Source organism: Macrobrachium rosenbergii, chromosome 49 (assembly GCF_040412425.1).
Source record: "Macrobrachium rosenbergii isolate ZJJX-2024 chromosome 49, ASM4041242v1, whole genome shotgun sequence".
NCBI lineage: Eukaryota > Metazoa > Arthropoda > Malacostraca > Decapoda > Palaemonidae > Macrobrachium > Macrobrachium rosenbergii.
Genome location: NC_089789.1, coordinates 12,121,805 through 12,129,114, shown reverse-complemented (window position 1 = coordinate 12,129,114; position 7,310 = coordinate 12,121,805). Strand labels below are relative to the sequence as shown.

At 32.0% G+C, this 7,310-nt stretch overlaps 1 protein-coding gene across 2 annotated transcripts in view; it reads right to left on the bottom strand.

The window, feature by feature from the left end:
• The window catches only part of LOC136832091 (tyrosine-protein kinase transmembrane receptor Ror-like), a 115,492-nt gene extending 108,971 nt beyond the window's left edge, over positions 1-6,521 (bottom strand). Inside the window, exons 1-2 of one of the 2 annotated variants that reach the window (XM_067092729.1) lie at positions 6,448-6,521; positions 4,508-4,829 (exon numbers count right to left, since the gene is read on the bottom strand). The gene's annotated coding sequence lies outside the window, so the exon portion shown is untranslated. The other variant, XM_067092730.1, reaches the window with a different exon arrangement.
• Positions 6,522-7,310: the final 789 nt, after the last annotated feature.

The window sequence follows — 7,310 nt, the reverse complement described above, 5'->3', positions numbered from 1 at the left end:
GAAGAAACTTCGGCGCATTTTTTACTTGTTTTCATGAATTATAATTTCAATGCGTATTGCTGATGTATATTGAAATGATAAGAAGGCCTTCTGGTCTTCCAGCCTATGAATATAAACTCTTCCATTTTTTATTTTTTTATTGAATTAAAAGATGATTCTTGATAGGCATTGATTTTAAAGAAGATAACCTCATCTCACTCGGCGGAGAGAGAGAGAGAGAGAGAGAGAGAGAGAGAGAGATGGAACACTGACGAGGTTTTCGTATCGAATCCCACGATTAAATAAAAGAATGTTCTCTCCGTCTCTGTCTCTATCTCTCTCTCTCTCTCTCTCTCTCTCTCTCTCTCGTTCTCTCTCTCTCTGTGTAGTGAAAAGTTCCCATTTCAGGAAAGGCGTAAGTCTCAATAATTCCACCAGTCAAACGGCCGATTTTAGTCGCTCCGTTTCCTGAGGAATTCTCGCTATAGGCACAGCCTTGTTCTACAGATGGCACCAGACCTTGTCGAAGCGGTGTCTGTGCGCGCGCGCGCGTGTGTAAAATAGTTCTCGATTAGTTCAACATTCGAATGGCGCAATACCAGCAACACCACTCATTAGCCTATTTCCAAATGCTGTCTTGATCTCAAATCATTTTTGATAGACACAAATCTTGTGTTCTCAGACTCCCCGGGAACGTTCGTTTAAACTAGTCGTGTTTGGCTTTTGCAATGTCTGAATAAAGGCCTTTATTTAGAGATAAAATGTCTGAATGCAATGTTTGAAACGAAAGCGTTTTTTTTGTTAGAATGATTTAGACTTTTTTGTTGAATTTCAAAAAAAATATTAATGTTGATTGTCATATAATATATATAAAATAATATATTAATGTTGATTGATTATTTATATATATACACACACACATATATATATATATATATATATATATATATATATATATATATATATATATATATATATATATATATATATATATATATATATATGTGTATATGTGTGTGTGTGTGTGTGTGTGTGTGTGTGTTACCCACAACTGTCTAATGACTACGAGAACAAATTTACCTACTGTTTATAACAACAAATGATAAATGTTCCTTAGAAATTTCGGGGAAGACTGAGAGAGAGAGAGAGAGAGAGAGAGAGAGAGAGAGAGAGATTCGCTTGAATTCCTCCTTGATATGCAACTGATACATGTGCAATTACCACTAAGATGAAATTTTCTCATAATATTTATGATCATGCACAACTTGAAAAAAATGAAGGTACAAATTCTTCAGTAAAATCTAGTTTTATTTTTATATACATTTTTTTTGTTACAGAGGAGTCAATGACCTTTTCCTAATTAATATCTAAGATTTCTCCCACAAATGTGGTAATGAAAAATTATCCTGTTTCTTCAGAAACATCTGGATTGAATGAGACCTATTTTTGGACCCTGAGTCGAGTGAAATATTAGATGCATTAACTACTGTGGTTACTATGCTAATGAGAAATATTTGCTTAGTCTAGTTTCGTTAACAGTATAACGAATTAGGGATCAACAGTATGTCAGTCAATCTTTTAAATATATACAAAAATATGCATACAAATATATATGTATAGATATATATATATATATATATATATATATATATATATATATATATATATATATATATATATATATATATATATATATATATATATATATATATATATATATATATATGTATATATATATATTATATATATATGTGTGTGTGTGTGTGTGTGTGTGTGTGTATATATATACATATATATATTTATATTTATATACACATATGATGTTTGTATTTACTCATTAATCTTTGTGAAAATAGTAAACTTTTTATTTATTGATAGTCCGGTCATTTTATCTTAAGACCTGATCTATATCCTACACGCAATGTAATTGAAATGGTTTTTGAAAACCCATTGACTTGTTAGTTATCATCAATTATTTTTTATGTCAACCCATCAGTGATAAAAAAAATCTCAAAAATATTTTTGGATGGATGAACTAGAAAACAATATAATATAATATAATATAATATAATATAATATAATATAATATAATATAATATAATATAATATAATATAATATAATATATAATACAAAAGGCTTCTTGATATATTTGCCAATAATATAAGCCACTCGGGGCTGCTCTGGAAACCGGGATTCCTCCACAGCTAAAGAAATTGTAAAGAAGAAGAAAAATAAAAAGTAAAAACAACGTAATATAAAAAAAGGATTAACGGACATATTGCCTCTGAGCTAACCCAAAATTAGGCGATTTAGACAGTCAAGGGATTACTGGATTTTCCTTCCTTTCAATAACTCAGAATGAGATGTTTGTCCAATCCTAGATATCTCAAAAATTAAAAAAAAAATAAAAAGTAGAATAAAAAGGATTACTGGACATACTGGTCTATTAGGTAACCGAAAATTAAGCTATTTGGTCTATGAAGGGATTAGTGGATTTACATTCCTGTCCATAAATAGAAATTAGGCAGTTTGATTAATCCCAGATTTCTCTGCTTGAAGGTAAAAAACGAAAAGGAATATGAAAGAATAAAAAAATTAATTATTAAAGTTGCGATAACTTAGTCATTAGCAAGAAAATAGTTCGTATATTGAAGGTATGTAAGTCTCTCTCTCTCTCTCTCTCTCTCTCTCTCTCTCTCTCTCTCTCTCTCTCTCTCTCTCTCTCTCTCTCTGTTTATCTTTTGAATATCATTTATTGTACATACTTACATGGACACTATATTCCTCTCTCTCTCTCTCTCGATTGGATTTTACTTTTATCTTCGTTATTCATTTAGCTGGTATTTCCTCTCTCGGTTCCTGTGGGGTTTTGTACAATGAAGAGATTCATCTGTCGGTAAGGTACACTTCAGTGTCTGAAAGTGTATATCGTTATTTTCGTCTGTCTGTCATGAAAAGCAAACATCCTGTTTCGTGTCTATATATATATATATATATATATATATATATATATATATATATATATATATATATATATATATATATATATATATATCTATCTATCTAACTCTCTATATGAATGTTTATACATGTATGTACGTATGAATGTATATGTATATGTGTATGTGTGCAGAAAATTCAACATTGAGCCTTTCTATATGAATGTTCAACATATGTGTATGAATGTAATGTATACGTGAGTGTAAGAAAATTCAAGAGAGAGAGAGAGAGCATGCGTAACAGAGAGTGTAAGAGAGAGAGAGAGAGAGAGAGAGAGAGAGAGTGGAATCCAAGCGTCGAAGTATCGATAATCATGCCAGAATCGACGCCGATCAAGCTGCTAGCACAGTCGATCTCCATTTCCCCAAAGGCGCAACAGAGGAAGTCTTCATTGCATGACCCCAACATCCATCTAACACATTCCTCTCCCTAGAGACGGCCTGAAAGCACCGATTCTTCTCGCTTTGATGAACGCCAACGAACGCCGAAATGAACGCCTTTGAAGGGCGTCATCGTCGTGAGAACGTATGCCACGGAAAAGAAAGAAAAAATCTCCTAAATATGACGCGAGGTGTCAAGATGGCTGAATATCTAAGGGAACTTCCTGTGCCCAGGTGACAGATTACAGTACGCCCACATTTCAAAATCGGTCGAAGTCGCGCCCCTGGGCGAGATCTTATATAGCCCAGCTGAGATCTGCAGTTTCAGAGGTTATCAATGAAGTTATTAAACCCTAGACTGGGAAACGATCGTAAAATAGCTGGGGGTGACATCTATGGCAGGTTTTCCCTCACGCGTGGAATTTCCAATGATCTGCTGCTTCTCGGGAAAGTAAAAATTTAATATTGATTATTCAGGTGAAACGTGCAATGCAAGTTTGAGCGTATTCGCCGCAATCCTTTCGTATGGACATGTGAACTCTTCCCTGAGAGAGAGAGAGAGAGAGAGAGAGAGAGAGAGAGAGAGAGAGAGAGAGAGAGAGAAAGGAAGGTGTGAAAAGATACATAATTTTTTCTAGACAAAAATATTTGGAATTCATAGCAGAAAACATTAAAGGCTACAAATGACATTTGTTGTAAGAAATTTTGTAAGATATAACCAGCCTTCTCATTATTATTATTATTATTATTATTATTATTATTATTATTATTATTATTATTATTATTATTATTATTATTATTATTATTATTATGAGTAGTAGACATAGTAGCAGCATATAAAAACACTACTTATCAATTGTTGTAATTAATTACAAAATCATTCAATAAATAAAACCACTTCGGCGTTTTCCACTTCCTTTGATAAAAACAGATAATAACCTATATAAAATAATACCACGGTAGTGTCCCTGTCATAATATATTAAAAAAAAAATTACCCCAAAAACAATAAGCTTCTCAAAACTTATATTTTTGTAAACAGTAATTCACTGACACCACTCTGCAATGATTCTCAGAGATACGTTAATTAACGCAGTAATAAAAAATAATGATATTATTATTATCCCAAATAATTTGTCTTTACTCACCGTTCGCACGGTTCTCGTTGAAAGCAACATCGATGCCCTCCGACACAGCCATCTTGCCTGGGCATCCAAATGTTTTCTTGGTAAGTACCGAGGCAAATCACTCAGTTAGATAGTCCACTATATTACCACAGTTCAGTCCTACATTTTGCGTTTTTGTAGTACACAGCGAGTTACCTTACATAGCCTTCTTGCTTATAAGGTCCTTTACAATCTCCTGTATATTCTTTTATATAAATATCCTTCAGTCTATACGTTTTCAAATTCACTGGGAGAGTTCGCTGGTTTATAGATTCTCAGCACTTGTAGATTTCCGCGTAGGATTCTGTAGAAGTTTAGCGTTATTTTCGTTTATGACAGTAGCTATCATGATGGTAGTGATGGTTTAACTGGTATTGTTATATAATTAACTATTAATGGTAGTTTAACAGTTCTTCAAGTAAAACTGGGTATCTTAGAGGCAAGGTGATAATGATTTTTATCTTTCTAGATAAAACTACGTTATTACAAATAATAATAATAATAATAATAATAATAATAATAATAATAATAATAATAATAATAATAATAATAATAATTCCTACTTCATTACTTTATAACTTGATTATCCTTCTAGATACAACTTTGCTTAATATTTTAACTACCTTATTACAAATAATAATAATAATAATAATAATAATAATAATAATAATAATAATAATAATAATAATAATAATAATAATAATAATTCCTACGTCATTACTTAATAACTTGATGTGAAACAAGCTACTTCATTAAAATGATGGTAACAACGCCCACAAAATAGTAATGAGTCATTAATCTACATCACTTCATTATTGACACCATCGGATCACCATATCACTGTCACATACATGCAAGTTTATCAGCTCATCATTGTTTATGTCACCATTTTCTTCATATTTATCACCGCCATCATCACTTCATTACAGAATTCTCGCACGCGCGCAATTTGACCCCACGTGTTGCAACGCCACAACGTTTTCGGTGCTCGTAAGCGAAAATCATAAGCTCACTATTTCTTCATTATCTTCGAGCAAATGAAAGAGCTGTTATTCTCGAAACGAAGGAAATGCTTCATTCCATTATTCATTTTCAGTTCACCATAGCTTTTTTATAAGACTGTTTCAAAGGTTTTCGAGTTAGTGAATTACATAGATAATGAAAATTATAAAGAGTAGTCATTATCAATATGCAGACAATGCTCCATTTCATTATTCAAGTTCAGTTCACTAAAACTTTTTGTAAGATGGTTTCAAGATTCTCAAGTTAGTGAATTAAAAATAGAATAATGAAAATAAAAGTTCACTATACTTTCTATAAGACGGTTTCAAGACTCTTAAGTCATTGTAATAAAGAAATAATGAAAATAAAAGTTCACTATACTTTTTACAAGATGGTTTCAAGAGTATCAAGTCATTGTATTGAAAAAATAATGAAAATAAAAGTTCACTATACTTTTTATGAGACGGTTTCAAGAGTTTCAAGTTAGTGAATAAAAAAATAATGAAAATAAAAGTTCACTATACTTTTTATAACAATGTTTCAAAGATTATCAAGTCATTGAATTAAAAAAAAAGGACAATGAAAATAAATGAAAATAAAAGTTCACTGTACTTTTTACAAAACAGTCTCAAAGTAATACAAGTCAGTGAATAATAAAAAAAATAATAAGAATTACACAGACAGACAGAGCAGATTGCGACTGCCTTACGACAAGAACAAAACATAAACACACACTGTTTATACCATTTGCACGCAAACACATACGCACGCGCGCGCGATGAAAAAAATATACGCAGCGTAATCACAGCGCGAACTATGAACCGACACAAGGTTGCACAGACGCGAAAAAAAGAGATATAACTTGATGACAAAAACAGTGAGAGTTCATTTAGCTCGAGCGACGAAGATGACGTCCATACCCTTCCCTTGACAGGCGGTGACTGAGGGGAATGCGAGAGAGACAGACTCAGAGCCTCCTGCTCTTGAAACTCGGGGCGGGAGAGTGAGTGAGGGGAGAGAGAGAGAGAAAGAGAGAGAGAGAGAGAGAGAGAGAGAGAGAGAGAGAGAGAGTGGGAGGGGTTTCTCTGAAGGAAGGATTCGGCGAGCTCTGAGGATGGTTTGTTCTCTCTCTCTCTCTCTCTCTCTCTCTCTCTCTCTCTCTCTCTCTCTCTCTCTGTATAATAGTGATGAAATTCACCAAATGACAGATTACTATTCGCTTACACAGAAAATGTACATTTATGATTTATTAAGGAAAAAGTTTAAATATTAACATTTGTTTACATAATATCGAATTATTTTTGACAAAGTATTATGAGGAGAAAAAAAATCTCTCTCTCTCTCTCTCTCTCTCTCTCTCTCTCTCTCTCTCTCTCTCTCTCTCTCTATATATATATATATATATATATATATATATATATATATATATATATAGATATATATATATATATATATATATATATATATATATATATATATATATATATATATATATATATATATATATATATATATATATATATATACTTTTTCATTTATGATTCCCGATAGTAAACTTTCAATTAATACCAACCCGACCTAATATAAAACCCTAACCTAACCAAACCTAACCTAACCACTGGTCACCACAGTATCGCCCCAACAATACTTAACAAAAAATACCCATAATTAATAAACCATAAAAGACCTAGATAAACCTTTCCTAAACCTGTTAAACCAGAAAATATCTTATTTCACTAATACAGAGGCCACCAAAGAAGCCTTTTCCCGTTTTATTGGTTTT